The 17,420-nt window shown below is 38.6% G+C and overlaps 1 long non-coding RNA gene across 1 annotated transcript; it reads right to left on the minus strand.

The window, feature by feature from the left end:
* Positions 1–14,096: 14,096 nt before the first annotated feature.
* LOC112784513 (uncharacterized) lies at positions 14,097–17,084 on the minus strand. The gene is made up of 4 exons (XR_003193924.2): positions 16,910–17,084; positions 16,760–16,814; positions 16,525–16,682; positions 14,097–14,382 (listed from the first exon to the last, which is right to left on the minus strand). It is a non-coding gene; the product is annotated as an uncharacterized lncRNA (long non-coding RNA).
* Between the last annotated feature and the right edge of the window lie 336 nt (positions 17,085–17,420).

Consider the following 17,420-nt stretch of genomic DNA (forward strand, 5'->3'; position numbering starts at 1 on the left):
TTTTACACAAGAAGGAAAAATAAGTGGTTATAAGATGTAACCACATCAATAGGCTCAAAACTCACAAGCTTGTGTTCCTAGCTCAAAACATGCTTCACAAAATATGAATTCATGCAAGTTCCACAAAACTTTTCCAATCAATTAGGGTAGTGCCCTATAGATAAATTCCTTGAAAATTCTATCATTTTGACTAAGCTTATCCTAAATGCAATGTTGTGATTAAGAAATTCTAAAATTCCTTAGTTTACCCTCTTTTTTCAATCAAAACAAATTCTTTTATGCACAAAGGGTTTAACTAGGTTTTCAACAATTCAAAATATTTTTCAAATCACAACCACAAGGCTAAAATGCAATATATACAATAAAAGTGTGCAATAACCAAAATAAAAGTATCCACAATAGCAAATATGTACAATAATCCCAAAATAGTGCAAAATAAAGCAAAATAAGATGAACTAAGTGATAGTGTCCAAAAATGTTCACCAAATCCACTGACGGCTACGACGGTGACCTCCCCACACTTAAGATGAAGCATCGTCCTCGATGCTACTGATCGGGCTCATGGTGAGGGTCAATAGTCGCATCTGGCTCCGGCTGGGGCTCGGTCTGGGGCACTGGCTCCTCGGGAGGCTGCTGAGTCTCTTGAGTAGCTGCGTCTATGGAGGTGCCTCCTGCTGAACTGGCTCCTCAACATGTTCCTCCTCGTGCTCTGCCTCGTGATCCTCTGCATCGGAAGCGGGAAAGTCGGGGAGAGGGGTAGCTCAATGCCCTGTGATACAAACACCTGGTCTATGCGATCGAGACGTCGCATGATACGATGCTCGCTGCGCTACATAAAGCGAAACAGGCGTTGTACTAGCTTATTTTTCAGCTCGGGTGCTAGCGGTGGTGGTAAAGGTACTACTCCTGCTAAAGAAGAAGAGGGTCATGCCGCTGCTGTAGAGGATGAAGGTCTGGCTGCCTCTACTGCTGCTCTAGCTCGAGAGCGGCGCCTGGATGGGGGCTTCTCGTGCACCCATGTACCCCACGGAATAGTAACTTCCTTCTCGTCGTCGTCTGGGGGTGGTGGTGTCACGTTATCGTCTCTCTATGGGGCACTGGCCAACTCAATCATGCTAGTGACCAATGTGGGAAATGGTAGAAGGCCACGGATGTGTGCTCGCCACATGCCTCGCATGATTAATCGTGGGAAGTATACCTCCTTCTCCTCCATGACACAGCCAATCAAAAGAAGCATATCTATCGAAATCTCAGAAAAATGGGTAGTAGGCAGGACATAGTGGGCAAATATCTGCTGCCAAGTCCTAGTCTCTTTAGACAAATAAGCAAATAACATCTCCTTGGGCCTTTGGTTGTTAGAGTTCATCACCCAAGGGGCGTCCGGTGTGGTAATAACGCACTTCAGCGCCTCATAATTAAAGGTCATAGCATTTATTGCTATCTCTGCCTACTGGTATGCACATATGTCACCAGTCCGAGGTAGGCAATGCAATACACCCTCAATAGCAGCATCAGTCACTAAGACTTGCCCGCCCCGTAGGTGGACTGACTCAAGAGTCGTGCGGAAGAGGTTGCAGTAAAACTCCTTGACCCATGAAGTGTTTATCCTTCCCAAATCCCTATCAACAAACCCTAAGCCCAATCCCTGAATACGGGGATTAATGGAGCGTCTTAGGTCACTAGGAAGGGCCAGTTTCTTCTCAATGTTCAGCTTTGTCTTCCGATAGGTAGGGAAGCGCAGCTCACAGTAAAGATTGGGAAATGTGTACGTGTCAGTGGACGGCAGCAACTGATTCTATTTATCCACTTCATTAAGTGTGTTCTTTGCATAGTTGGCATAAGGAGAGAGGGTGGAGGTTTGAGATTTCTTCCTCTTTCTTGAGGTAGTAGCCTTTGCTTTTCCTCTATCGGCCATCCTGAAAGCAAATATGGCATGATATAAACAAATAGGCCAAATAGGGGCATGGAAAGCAAGGAATGGCATATTAACATGAAGTGAGTTAAAAAGAGAAAAACTTGGAATACAAGCAACAGGAAGTAGCATTCAACACAAAAGCCATAAACCAAGAATGCAAGCAATATATGCACAATGCTTGTTCATTAAGCTCAATGAGCATCATACCCAAAAAAAATGGTTAGAGAGTTAGTTGAAAACTAAAAAAAATCAGTATGTTAGGCAAGTTAAAAGTTAGAGAAACTAGTTCAAAAGTTAGGGGTATGATGGTCATTTGCTTAATCACAATGAATCACACGTATGGGTAATAAGCATAATCACAAACATGAGGAGGAAGCAGTCATCGATGATGAAATATGATATTGCAGAAAAGCAACTAATATGAGAACAAGCCATCAATCAATGTCATGATCACTAGGTTTGAAATAATCGGTGTTGACAAAATGAAAGTGCATTTTGTGTAACTAAGACAAGTTAGGAATCAAGTTGAGTGAAAAGAGTTACACAAGTTGAATTTACCAATTGTTGCAAATGAATGCACCATATTCAACAAAATTGCAAGTTAAACTCAAATGGTAAGCTTAATCATTAACATGAGCAAAAGATAATTGAGTAACTTGAGAGATGAAAGTGCATGAAGGTTCAATGCATATCACGGGAAACAACATAATCGCAGAGATGCTAGCCAATGTGACCTAGGGATTGAACCTGGTGTGAGGTAAGTAAATCTCAAACTAAGAGTGCCAAGTTCAATGCCTATGGTATAAGTTGAAGAACACAACAATTTCTAAAAATTTGGGCAGCATTCTGGCACTAAATCGGATGTACCCGGATAGCAAATAGCAGCAAAAATTCACACATGTATTCAAAAATCTCATCAAGCAAGAGAGAAGCATGTAATACATATGCACCGACAGCATGAAACATAACTTAACAACTAGAATTCAGCAGGGCAGCAGTGAATTAGCAGCAAAGTAGTATCAAGATGGATACAGAACAACTCATCAACCATCACTCAGCAAACAAGGAATATGCATTTCAAACAGATAAACACAAACGGAGCAATTATCAGGCCTAGGATCATCTAACCACAACCTAGCTACCTAACCGCATTTATTTCTATCTAGCCTATCATGTAGAACTGATCAACTAACTAATCTAATCTAGGCATATCAAAATTAATGAAAGTAGTAAAGAAATAGAGCAATGGGACAGGGGAAACCTGGAAGCAGAGGCAGTGATGGAATCGGGAATGGACAGGGAGGGGAAGAGAGGGACAAAGATAGTGCGATGCCACCCAGAAGAGGTGGCAGTGATGATGGAAATGGGTGGTAACTGAGGAGGAGGAGAGGAATGGGTGGTTGAAGGCTTCACCGGCGGTGGCTGCTAGCCGCGGCGGTGCTTGGTGGTAACGGAGTAAAGCAGAGAAAGAAGGAGGCAGTGAGAGAGTGAGTAAGAAGAGAGGAGGAAAGTAGTGGAAGGAGAATGGTGGCGATGGCAATGGCATCGTCGGCGCGGTGGTCAGTGGCGGTGGTGAACTCTGAGGGTGGTGGTTATGGAGGAAGAGGGAGAAGAGAGAACGTTAGAAAGGGGAAGGGTTAGGGTGCGCGAGTGAGGGGTTCTCGCGTCCCTGGGGTATTAGGAAATTCAAATCCACGCGTGCGCGCACAGCGTGCGTCTGTGCGGATGGTCGATAGAAAATGGTACGTGATAAACCCCGATTTTGTGGTTTATCTTGTACTTAATTTGGGGGATTTTATCACCTTTTCTCACATTTATTCAATGAAATAGCATGGTTTTGCAATTCTCCCTTGATTTGTGCTTAAATGTGAAAACATGCTTTTTAGGCCTTAAAATAGCTAAATTCAATTCACTTTGATTCCATTCGATACCTTGATATGTTTTTTGAGTGATTTCAGGTTCATAAGGCAAGTATTGGATGAAAGAAGTGAGGGGAAAAGCATGCAAAGTGGGAGAACTCATGAAGAAATGAAGGAACCGTAAAGCTGTCAAGTCTGACCTCTTTGTACTCAATCGACCATAACTTGAGCTACAGAGGTCCAAATGAGCCGGTTCCAGTTGCATTAGAAAGCTAACATCCATGGCTTCGAAATAATATAAAATTTTCTATATGTTGCTTCGCGTATAGGGGCACGAATGTGCCATGTACGCGTGCGCGCTGATGCTGCTCGTGGCCCACTAAAGATGAAATCGTTAGGGGCGATTTCTGAAGCACTTTGGGCCCAACCCAACTCATTTCTGATGCTATTTCTTGTAGAATTTAAGCTTGGGCAAGGGGGAGCAATTGTTTGGTAGTATAGCATCATGTAGGTTAGTTTCTAGAGAGAGAAGCTCACTCTTCTCTCTAGAATTAGGTTAGGTTAGGTTAATCTCTTCTAGATCTAGGTTCAATCTCATATTTTCATCTTATTTCCTTTATGAATTCTTGCTTCTACTCTTTCATTCTCATGATTTGTAGTGTTAATTTTCCTTTTATGTCTCTTTTATGTTCATGGATGTACTTGTTGGATTTGGATTTTCTTTCAATGAAATTTAATGTTTGATGTTCTTTTAGTGTTGATTTGAGTTGTGATCTTACTTTCCTTGCAATTGGTAGTTGTTAGATTTTACTATTTCTTGCAATTTATTACGCTTTCCATTTGTACCCACCAAGTTTTTGACAAAATGCTTGGTTGGGCTTTAGAGTAGATTTAGAGCATTCTTGGCTTGGAAAGAGTAATCGGGAAATCTTGAGCCATGAAAACCCAACCTATGTTGGTGATTTAGAATTGTTAGTTAATATCATTTTCAATGACTCTAATCTTTTGCTAATTCAATTAGTGAGTTGATTAGGAATTTTGATTTGAGATTAAATAGTCTTGTTTGACTTTCTCTCATGGAAGATAACTTACACCTTCTTCCAATGTTGGGGATGATGAAATGAGATAGATTCTTGTTATTATTGTGATATGATTGATTAGTCTTGTTTGACATTCTCCCTATGTGAAGATAACATGATACTTTCTTCCATTTGTTGGAGTTGACTAAATAAGATGAATTAATCATTGTATGACTAGGATAGAAAGCCTATGATCTCAATTCTTGCCATGAATGTCTCTCTTTATTAATTGCCTTCTTTAGTTACTTGCTTGATTTACTTTTCTTGTCATTTAATTTCTTGCCCTCTTACCAATCAAACCCCCGCCCTTGTTCTTCATAGCCAATAATTGACCACTTCATTGCAATTCCTTGTGAGACGATCCGGAGTCTAAATACTTCGGTTAATTTTCATTGGGGTTTGTACATGTGACAAAACCACATTTTAGTTGATGTGAGAGTTGTTTGTTGGTTTGGAGCTATGCTTACAACGAAGTAAATTCTTTCTATAAGAAGAAAATCTAGACCGACAATAATTTTTGCTCATCAGTACGCGGAAGTGCCAAGTGCGCCTTCGCGTACATGGAGGTGTAGGCATGGGCGCGATCGCGTATAGTGCGCGTCCGTGACTGGTGAGTTGGGCTAGCGGCTTAATGCTAACCCAGAGCTGGCGCAACTCTCGGGTTATTGGCCTGGGAACTACTTCAGCGGGTTGGCGCGCACACGGCATGTGCGCCGGCGGCCAACGGCGCGAGGGCGCGCAGTGCGCATACGCGTACATACGGTTGTGCCCTTGGCCTAGTGTTGGCGCGAGAGTGACCCAACTCTCTGGAAAATGTATGGGCCTGTATCCGCGTATGGACGTGTGCGCGCACAGCATGCGTACGCGTCCTCGACCCCTTTTTTTTCAGAAATAGTAAAAACAGCTCAGAATCTTTCTAACACTACCTACAGCTCAAAATTAGCTCAAAATACAAAATGACAAAAATCTTTTTGCCTCTTTGAGAATCTTCAAATATAATCAAGGGATACTTACCCCACAAGCAACCTACAACCAATTTATTGAAACAAGTAGATGGAAAGAAAACTACCTACAATGGTAACTCAATTCACTTATTAATCAAAAATACAAGAGGGTGGAAAGAGTTTACCATGGTGGGGTGTCTCTCACCTAGCACTTTTAGTTTAAGTCCTTAAGTTGGACATTTGGGTAGCCCTTTGTCATGGTGGCTTATGCTTGTACTCATCCTTGAATTTCCAAGGATCTTTGCTCCTCAAATGGTTGACAGAAGTTTCAACCATCTTCACCAAGTTTGGATGGTATTCCACCCAAGATATGAGCTCCCATAGTTGGTCTTCGTGCTTCGGACCGGGATCCCATATCTTATTTTCGCACCCATCTTTATGTTGGTCTTCATGAGTTGTCCGTTCGGGTGGTTGACAAATAAAATTCTCTCTAGCACACCAAGTCTTCTTCATAGACCCATGTAAAGTAGCATTCATCCAATCATGGTCTCTATGCTTTGAAGCTTTGACCTCAATGAGCCTAATTCCAAACTTCCAACCACTACACAACTCCTTTTTACCCTTAGTTCTACAAAGGGCTCTAAGTTGTCCATCCGTTTCAATCAAGCCATATTCAAGTGAGAAAGTGAAGCTTAAGGGAGAGGGTTTTACCCATTTGAATGTTCTGTTGGATGGTGGCTCAGGGCGGGGAACCTCCCCACACTTAGACAATGCAAGGTCGACTTCCTTATGCTCTTCTATGGGTATCTCCACCTCTTGACAACTTCTTTCATCTTCTTCTTGCTTGTTGACTTCTTCCAATTCCTCCTCATCATCAATCAAGTCAAACTTGGGAGGTTGTGTGAAATCTACTTCCATATCAACTTCACATTCGATGGAAGAGTCTTCAATGAGATCACCAACATCATTTGGTGTTGAGCTGTCTTCAATAGCATCAATTTCATGTCCCATGGGAGAGGATTCAATTATTGATAAGAAATCATTGATGATTGAGTCCATCTCTTGATCAACCTTCTCATATTCTTCAATCTTTATATGTTCCGGAGGTTGTTGAGACTTCCATGGTGGTTTCGCATCTCCTATATCTTCAACCACTTCTTCCTTTTCTTCAATGACCCTAGGCATCTCCAATTGCTCCAATACAAAGCTCGACTCTTCCTTCTTCTCCACCGGATTTTCCAATCTCTCTTTCATGCTTTGCTCATCTTTTGGTTTCTCACATGTGGCCTGGTGCATGAAATCACAATCACACTTTTGCAATTCCACACAACTAACCAGCAAGTGCACTGGGTCGTCCAAGTAATACCTTACGTGAGTAAGGGTCAATCCCACGGAGATTGTCGGCTTGAAGCAAGCTATGGTTATCTTGTAACTCTTAGTCAGGATATCAATAATTCTCAGATTTAATTGTAAAAAGTAAAAGAACATGAAATAAATACTTGTTATGCAGTAATGGAGAATAGGTTGAGGTTTTGGAGATACTTTGTCTTCTAAATCTCTGCTTTCCTACTGTCTTCTTCTTGATGCACGCAAGGCTCCTTCCATGGCAAGCTTTATGTTGGGCATCACCGTTGTCAATGGCTACTTCCCGTCCTCTCAGTGAAAATGTTCCAAATGCGCTGTCACCGCACGGCTAATCATCTGTCGGTTCTCGATCATGTTAGAATAGGATCCATTGATCCTTTTGCGTCTGTCACTACACCCAATACTCGCGAGTTTGAAGCTCGTCACAGTCATCCCTTCCCAGATCCTACTCAGAATACTACAGACAAGGTTTAGACTTTTCGGATCTCAAGAATGACCGCCAATAATTCTAGCCTATACCACTAAGGTTTAGACTTTACACATTCAAGCTTGATTGCATATAGAACGGAAGTGGTTTTCAGGCACGCGTTCATAGGTGAGAATGATGATGAGTGTCACTGATCATCACATTCATAAGGTTGAAGTGCGAATGAATATCTTAGAATAGAAGCAAGCATGATAGAATGGAAAACAGTAGTAATTGCATTAATTCATCGAAATACAGCAGAGCTCCTCACCCCCAACAATGGGGTTCAGAGACTCATGCCGTAGAAGATACAATATGAAACGTGTAAAGTGTCATGAGGTACAAGATGAATTACTAAAAGTAGTTTTTATAGTAAACTAGTGACCTAGGGTTACAGAAAATGAGTAAGCTAGGGTGTTTAGTGTAAAAAATCCACTTCCGGGGCCCACTTGGTATGTGCTTGGACTGAGCATTGAAACTTTCATGTGTAGAGACTTTTCTTGGAGTTAAACGCCAGCTTTTATGCCAGTTTGGGCGTTTAACTCCAGCTTTTATGCCAGTTCTGGCGTTAAACGCCAAAATTCTTAAGCTGACTTGGAACGCCGATTTGGGCCATCAAATCTTGAGCAAAATATGGACTATTATATACTGCTCGAAAGCCCAAGATGTCTACTTTCCAACGCAATTGAGAGCGCGCCAATTGGGCTTCTGTAGCTCCAGGAAATCCACTTCGAGTGCAAGGAGGTCAGAATCCAACAGCATCTACAGTCCTTTTTCAGCCTCTAAATCAGATTTTTGCTCAGGTCCCTCAATTTCAGCCAGAAAATACCTGAAATCACAGAAAAACACACAAACTCATAGTAAAGTCTAGAAAAGTGCATTTTAAATAAAAATATAATAAAAACTAACAAAAATATACTAAAAACATAATAAAAACAGTGCCAAAAAGCGTATAAATTATCCGCTCATCATGGCCACAGAAACACCTTGAGTATTCAAACTTTGGTAGGCTAAAGTATGCACTACCTTAGTCAAATTAGTCTCAAACTCTAGGGTGTTCCTTTGCATATCCGCTTGGCCTTGAAGTAGCAAGGTAAGAGAATCATCCATTGGGGCTTGGGGTGGATAGGAAGGTTCATTATTTTGGAGAAGCGGTTCATAATGGGAAGGCGGTTCTTCTTGATAAGGGTATGGAGATGGTGTGCATTGAGGTGGTTCTTGGTAGTAGTCATGATAGGGTTGTGGTGGTTCTAAAGGTTCTTGCTCATAATGGTCGTAAGGAAATGGCATGGGTGATTGGTCATACAATGGATGTGGGTCACAAGAAGGTGCTTGCTAAAAATAGGCTTGTGAGCATGGTTGATAGTCATGTTGAGGATAAGGTTCATAAGTATATGGTGGTGGTACTTGATTATCACAAAAAGATTCACCATAGCCATCAAGTTGACATGTATTAGGATGGTGGTTATACCTATAAGTATCCGGAGGTTGTTGCCAATCAGAGTGATCAATTCCTTGAGGCTCCTCCCATCTTGAAGTGTTCCATCCTTGGTACATGTTGTCATTAAAGTCCACATTTCCTACAACATAGTGAGAACCAAACTCATAGCCAAAGTGAGAATTCACAGTGGAAAAAAAACAAAATAAAACTAACAAGAACTAGAAAACAAGCAAAAGACAAACCTATTCACAATATTCACATATATACAATAACCAATAACATAACACCATTGCAAGTCCCCGGCAACGGCGCCATTTTTATGAACGGATTTTTGATGGTATAGAATTTCTCTAATGAATTCTCATTGCAAGTATAATTTCTAAACCAAACAATAATCCTTTCATACAAAAATTTTGTTTGTCACAAGTACAAACCCCTAAAATTATAAACCGAAGTATTTAAACCTCGGGTCGTTCTCCCTAGGACTTGCAATAAAGTGTCTTGTTATTGGTTATGAGGTATGTTTTGGGGTTTTTGGATGAGAAACATGAAAAGTAAATGACAAGAAAATTCAAATAACAAAAAGGCCTTGGCAAGGTTCGGTGGTCAAGGATCTCTATCCCTATCACTAACCACAACATGAGAATTGGCAAGGATCAATCCCATTAAGTCATCCTCTAACTAGGTAAAGGAAAGTCAAATGAGCTATATTAATCCAAGTCCATAAGTCCTAGTTCTCCACCAATTCAATTAGTGAGACCTAGAGTTAATGGCTCCCAATCATCAATTACTTGGACATTAGTAACTCAAGAGTTCCTAAGTTACCTTCCCAAGCCAAGAGCATAAAATTCTACTCTAAAATCCAACCAAGCATTTTATCAAACACTTGGAGGGCACAAAAGGAAAGCATAGTAAATTGACAACAAGAATAGAATCTAACGACAATTATTGCAAGGAATTAATAACAACAATCAAAGGAAACACAATTATCATGAATTACCTCAAATTGAATTGAAAGAAAATAGAATGAACAAAATTAGATCTACAACAAAGCATAGAAGCAAAGTAGAAGAAATTATAACAAACAATAGAAGAATGATGAATGTAACAACAAGGAATTGAAAGGTAGAAGTAGATAAAAGCATGAATTGAAACCTAGATCTGAGAACTAAACCTAATCCTAACCCTAATCCTAGAGAGAAGGGAGAGCTTCTCTCTCTAAAACTAAACTAAAACTAGATCTAAAGTGTCATGTGATGGATTGATTATTTCCCCTTCATTCCTTGGTCTATTTAGCCTTTTTCCACCAAAAACTCAGCTCCAAATGGGGCCAGAAACTCTCCAAAATCGCCAGGCACGAGTTCTTCTTTAAAAATCACGTGCGGCCTTCGGCGCGTACGCACAGAGCGCGCGTACGCGTCCCTGGAGCATTTTGCGATCCGCGCGTAGGCGCATAGTGCGCGCGCGCGTCCATGGGCTTTTTCCAAATCTTTGGCTTTTCATGATTTCTCCACTTTGTATGCTTTCCTTCCACTCCCTTGATCCTTTCCTAGCCCTTTTCAATCTGAAATCACTTAACAAACATATCAAGGCATCTAGTGGAATCAAAGGAAGATAAAAATCATCAAATTAAAGGTCTAAAAAGCATGTTTTCACATCTAAGTACAAATAAGGAGACAATCACAAAATCATGCTAATTCATTGAATAAATGTGAGAAAAGGTTATCAAAATGCTCTAAATTCAACACAAGATAAACCTAAAAAAGGGGGTTTATCAACCTCCCCTGCAGAAAGTCTGCGGACGGCCCGAAATCAGGCACCCGGGGGATACTCAGGACAACATTGGACCTGTTCTGCCAACTAAGGTGCCATACCTGGTAGTAACTCGGGAACCATCTGTCCCCACCCCTTCTATCCTTGGCATGGAGCCAATCAATGTTCGATGCCGGCTCAGGCTCATGTTGAACGCCACCCAGCTATGGCAGCACCCTATCCACCTGCTGCCACTCAATAACGGCGAAGTATATTAGGCAAGTACATGCACGCCATAACCGACTGTGCTCCTCGATGAGAATCTCTGGATGAACAACAGCCATCACGTCGAGCGAAGTATATGGCTCCTAAACAATCTACAGATGTTGATAGAATACATTAATTAGTTAAGTACTACATAAAAATTGACATAACAGATATATAGTTAAGTACTACATAAAAAATTAAAGAAAATGAACGAACTTACATCTCGATTGCCTAATCGGTCCAACGCTAGGCGAAGCTAGATGACTCTCTCCTCCTTGCAGTCGGATGAAGGCAGATATGTGGCCCACCTGAACATAAAAGACGTTATGGAAAGTTAAGAGGTATAACCATAATAAAAAAAGTTACAGTCTCAAGCATAACTACACAAATATGTATACGTAGATGCCAATAGGAAGGAATATGTGTCGAAACGCCACAGCCATAGGCTAGGAAACCGCCAAAAATCCCTGACTGCAGTAGCTGCAGGGGCCTGCCAGGTTCGTCACGTTTTTGTTGGCCACCTGACACATGCACCGATATAGCCAGGCAAATGCTGCCGACCCCTAGCTATAATTGCCCATATCATTAAGCCTCGCCACAAAAGGCAACCACCGAATATGAACCCAGTTTCCACTCTTGTCACCGAACAACTGAGTGGAAAGCAGCATCATAATGTAAGCCCGCGCACATATGCGTACGGTCTCCTCCGTAGCATCATCTGGCAGCACCCTGAATCTCTCATAAAACCAAGTGAAGTGGACTGTGTACTGCTTCACCTTATTCTGTGGTGGCAACTCGCCAAACAGTTCCTCAAACCACTCCCACGCCGGTCTGCCTTCTTCCATAAACTTCTCAAAATCAGTAAGGCACCCGGATACAGGTAGACCATCCACAGTAGGCCCAACTGGTATGCTACATCCTGTAGCGTGATAGTGCACTACTCTCCAAAGGGCATATAAAAGGTATGTGTCTCAGGACGCAACCGCTCAATGAAAGCACTGACCAAGGGCTCGTCCAACCAGAACCACCTGGCATTGAGCCTCGCCAGGTGGTACAAACCGGCTCTCTCCAGATATGGTATGATCCTGTCATGCAGAGGCATGTGCTGCTGTCTCCAAATACTATATATACACCTAGTCGGCTGGAGAATGTCACAGAATAAACCAAACATATAAAAAACCCAACAGTAATTTATAGTCATCTACCACATGACTACAATTTTAAAGTTTACACTGCTAACATACACTTCTTATTTTCTAATCACAAAATTTGATGAAAGACATAAACGATTAAAATATTAATTTAAATATTATATTTTCTAATTAAAATAATAATTTAAATTTAAAATAATAATTTAATTTATATATTATGGATTTGTGTGATTTTTTCCCAAACTAAAAAATTTGTTAACATATCTCTTCTCTGTTCCAAAACAAATAAATAAAAATGGATTTAGTTAGTTGAGTCCTAAAAATGTATATTGGTAGTCTTTCTTCGGGTGCATGAATACATCATACAAAATTGGTTAAATAGATATGTTGTTTCAATGGAGCAATCCTGATTATTTGAAATCATAGCAAGCAATTTATGATAAATGGCGCTGTTTTTAAGATCATGAAAACCTTGGTAGAGGTCCACCAAGAATAAAACGCTTGTATTTATTATATATCATTGTTTTTGTCCGTATTAACATTGCAACAATATAAACCAATTTGGTTGGTCGAATGGTCAACTCACTCGTCCGCTTAAGCAAGTGTCGGGGGTTTGAATCCCACCTTGTGCATGCAGAGCTCCGATCTGTGACAGATTAGTTCTTGGCCTGTCGGGTTGGGGGATACCATGGACAACCAAAAAAAAAAACATTGCAACAATATAAATTTTTTAAAATTATGTTGTTTTTGTTTTGATATTATAAATTATAGTATAAAATATTTATGAAATAAAACTATTTTTACAAAAAAAATTATAAGAAACAAAAGTTCATGTTAACTAAAAAAGAACATAATCTTTGTAGATTAAAAAAATTAAATAATAAATTTTTTAATTATTATTTTTATGTAAAAAAATTTAATTTTTTATTAATAATTAATTTTAGTATTTATTATCTTAAATTTAAAAAAATTTAATGTGTATATTTTATATTTGGTTAGATATTAAGTCTATTATATAAATAAAAATAATTAATTTTTATACATATTATTTAAAAATAATATTTTTCTCTCTATATATAAAAATATAATTAGATATTAAGTATAAAAAAATTATATTGATATTTATAAAATTAATTAAAAATTAATATTTTTGAAACATTTGAATCTTGATTCTAATTATTAATTACAATATCAGTATTTTTTTTTAAATTATATCTAATAAATAATTAAAAAAAGATAAGTAAAGATATAAATTAGAAAGATATGTGATAAAAATTTAAAATTAAATAAAAAATTAAAAAAAGGCAAATAATAATATATATTTTTATGGAAATAATATTATGTGATTATTTTTTAGTTATATTTTATTATAAATTTAATATATTTTTTATAATTTTATAAATTTATTTAAATTATATTATTTTATTAATTTTATTTTTGCAGAACAAAAAGACAGAAAGAGATAGAGAACAAAAGAGAAAAGAGAAAGATAAAGAAGAAGAATGAGAGAGAGAATTTTTTATTTTAGAGGAAAATATTTTATTTTAATTGTAATAAAAGAATATTTCGTAACACATTTTGGTTTGTCAAACTAGTTGTAACACCCTACCATACTTAATCTTATGCTTAAGTCATAAAACTGAGATAGTAAGGTATTACGACCTCTAAAAATAGTAATATATATATATATATATATATAATAATAATAGAAAAGATACTTAACTAGGAGCCTTGAAAATGGGTAAAACAAAATCGCAAAACAAAAAAAACGCAACGCTCAGGAAAGGATTACTTGCGTGCTAAGAAACCTAATAGGAACATGATAAAGTTAAGCAAAAGAATAAAGGAAACCCAAGGAAACAGCATAACTAGCCCCTGACTTAGCCTGCGAAGCTAAGGCTGGCCAGAGGATATATATATATATATACATATGAACATACATAGGTATCCCTAAAATATACCAAAATACCAAAATAAACTCCTATCTCTCCCTCAACCTCTAAGAGGAGCGGCATACATAAGTTACTTGGAGAGTAAGCTAAATACATATATACATATATACAAATAGAAAACCAAAATACACCCAAGGACTACTTCGCTTCCCAGGATCCAGACGCCTAGCGAGGAGCCTCTCGACCTGCATCTGAAAAACAATAATACAATATGGAATGAGAACCGGAGGTTCTCAGCATGGTAAAAGTGCCACGCGCATAATAAATAAGGTCCTGAGAATGCCATAGGCAATCCTAGAACTCCGTTATACAATTATCCAACTTAATTACTAAACAGAAGCTATAACAGGGGTAGGTATTCTAAATCTACCTAACTTACTCAATTTCAATCCTAATCTAACACCAAACCATTTCTCCTTTTCCTCCATCCCTCCATCATCCACAATGCAACAGAAACAAGCAACCAAACAAGGTCACGCACAAGTAATGAGCAGATAGTACAAATAGCAAGTATAACAGATAGCAGGTGATATATATCAATTAGGCATACCCAGAAAATGCATAGCAATCAATACAAACAAATGCATATGATGCATGCCTGTCCTATGGCTGATGGGGCCCATCTGTCGGTTATCTAGCCAACCCGACAAGTCCGAAAACCTTAGACTGTCCCCCGTCGCACATCCCCAAGAGTCTATGCATAGAGTTCATATTCATATTTCATAAAATCACTCAATGGGGGCTATCCATACCCGGGAATTTATACGTGCCCGGTCACCCTTACGACGTAGGGTCAACAGAGTATCGAGATTCAACCTGAAACACGTGATGGCGAGCCACGGCTCTTACCCAGGGAACTCGTATCTCAGATAGCATTATTCATAAGCCATTTCATAGTCATAATCTAAGCCATTTTAATCATTCATCAAGCCATGGCATATTAACTCTTTTTATTAACAACCTCCCTTTCACATTTTTCATCGTCATTCCTTTATAATTCATCTTGATTACCCTTTCCGGGTCCTGACCAAACTTTTTATCAAACTCTTTTCATCCTTCTTAATATCGAATAATCTTAAAATCAACCCAACTCTAACATTAAATCAATCACATCACACGAGGATTGAACTTTAACTTCTCGAACTCATGACTATCACTAAGACATCCTCGACACTCTATTTTCTTTTCTGTTTCTAATATAGCAAATGAACTCGGAATTGCACAAACTTTATGTCCAGGCGTTCATATTGAAATAAGCTTTCTAAAAAATTAAATATCATAATTTTCTGATTTTTCTAGCCTCAGGAATAAAGAAAAAACTGTGACTGCTCTGCAGTGCATAAAACCAGAAAAACAGCAGCAGCATGTGATATTCCAAATTCAATATAAAATCCAAGTTAAATCCAATGACTTTGAAAATAAATGTAGTTAAACTTTACTCATCCAGATTTCTTTCTCAATTTGTTCTGAGTCAATACCATTTTTAATGAAAAAGTTACATTACCTGGAAGTTAAGTAAAAATGAGACAAAATATGTTTTAAAAACCAACAAGCTTAGTACCTTTCAATTGGAATAACTTTTATTACAAAACTCCAATTAAGCTAAATTTTGATTTGAGAACCCCTAGCTCATCCAGAAACAAGTGTGTCTTAGTTTCAACTCAATTTCTATTTAATTCTAAGAGTTACAAGCATTGGAAGTTGATGCATAGCTTGCTGAAATCTGTTTCTTTTCAGTTTTGACCACCAATATTCAAAAATTCACAGCTCCCAATCCTCAACTTTTAAAATTCTGAAATTTTAGAGAAATAAAGAAAGCTAATCAGATTTTATAACAAAATTGGTTTCGCTCCAAAACTCAACTCGTAGAAGTCGCAGAAAGACAAACAAGTTGCTGCCCTGTTTGATCTTTTCTGCTGCTGGACAGATTTAACAACCTAATTTTAAAAATTTGCCATAAATTGTATATTTAACAAAAAGATCCCAAATTTTCCAGTTTAGTTCCTTATATTTCCAAGTTTAGCCCAAACTTGGTCTCATGCAATTTCAATCATTACATAATTAGTTACAGCATATACAATACCACCACAACACAACTCTACATCCTTATTAACAAACACCAATTCTAATCCATCATAAATAAATATAAGAGCACACCATTAATAACTTTCACACCTCATAATTCTAATATATAAATTCACTAACAAATCTATTCTAACAACATTACAAGGCTAATCATTAAATACAACAAACAGTCCAACTTATTCTATGGTTCCTCTAACCTAAGTTTTCACAACACCGTAAATATTAAACGTGCGAAACTTAAACCATACCTTGGCCGATTACTTAGTTCACCCAAGGCAGCCTCACAACTCGAAATTACAGCCCCTCCAAGCTCAATCAAACAGTCCCAAAACAAGCCTTGGTCATCAACAAACCTCCAAGTAATCCCAATTCAATTCCAATGCTTATATACCCACTTAATCTACACCTAATACATATACATGTTCCAATTTCAGATTTCTCATCATAAATACAAGATTGGACTAGGGTTTAGGTTGTCCTTACCGTGCCCACACGCATAACAACTCGAGCTCAATAAGCTCCGCAAGCTAAATTAAACCTAAAACACCAAATTATACAAAATCTCAACACCAAAACCCAATAAATTCAGAACTGGAAATGAGAAAATTGAGGAAGAAAGCATGGCTTTCTTACCTTACAATGTTATGAGCTTTGTAGAGCTCAACGCCGCAGTCGCGTGGCCGCAAACGGATCGTCAATCGGAGCTCGGAGCGAGAAGTTATGTGGATTTGAATGAAATCAAGGGTTTTGGAATCTTCAACATGTTCTTCCCCATTTTGGCTCTGCCCAGCGTGTTCTGCATGCGAATGGAAATGAAATGAGCTTCAGCTCATTATATATAGTGAGTTGGTTGGGCCCACGGGCCCGGTTCGGGTCCGGTTCAACCGGTTCGGCTCGTTCGGCCCAATTTTGGACCAAATTTTTCAAAAGTGATATCAAAATTCTCGTTTTGCCTAGCTCTATCCTATTTTGATATTAGTTTTGCATATTTAATTTTCCTATTGAAAATTCAATTTATTGACTAATTATATACCGATTTTAGCGGGGTTTACATCCTACCCACCTAATTAGGAATTTTGTCCTCAAAATTCAGAGTGCGTTACCTAAATGGAGGTGTGGGTAGTCCTTCCGCATCTCTATCTCA

The sequence above is a fragment of the Arachis hypogaea genome, chromosome 20, assembly GCF_003086295.3.
Source record: "Arachis hypogaea cultivar Tifrunner chromosome 20, arahy.Tifrunner.gnm2.J5K5, whole genome shotgun sequence".
Classification (NCBI taxonomy): Eukaryota; Viridiplantae; Streptophyta; class Magnoliopsida; order Fabales; family Fabaceae; genus Arachis; species Arachis hypogaea.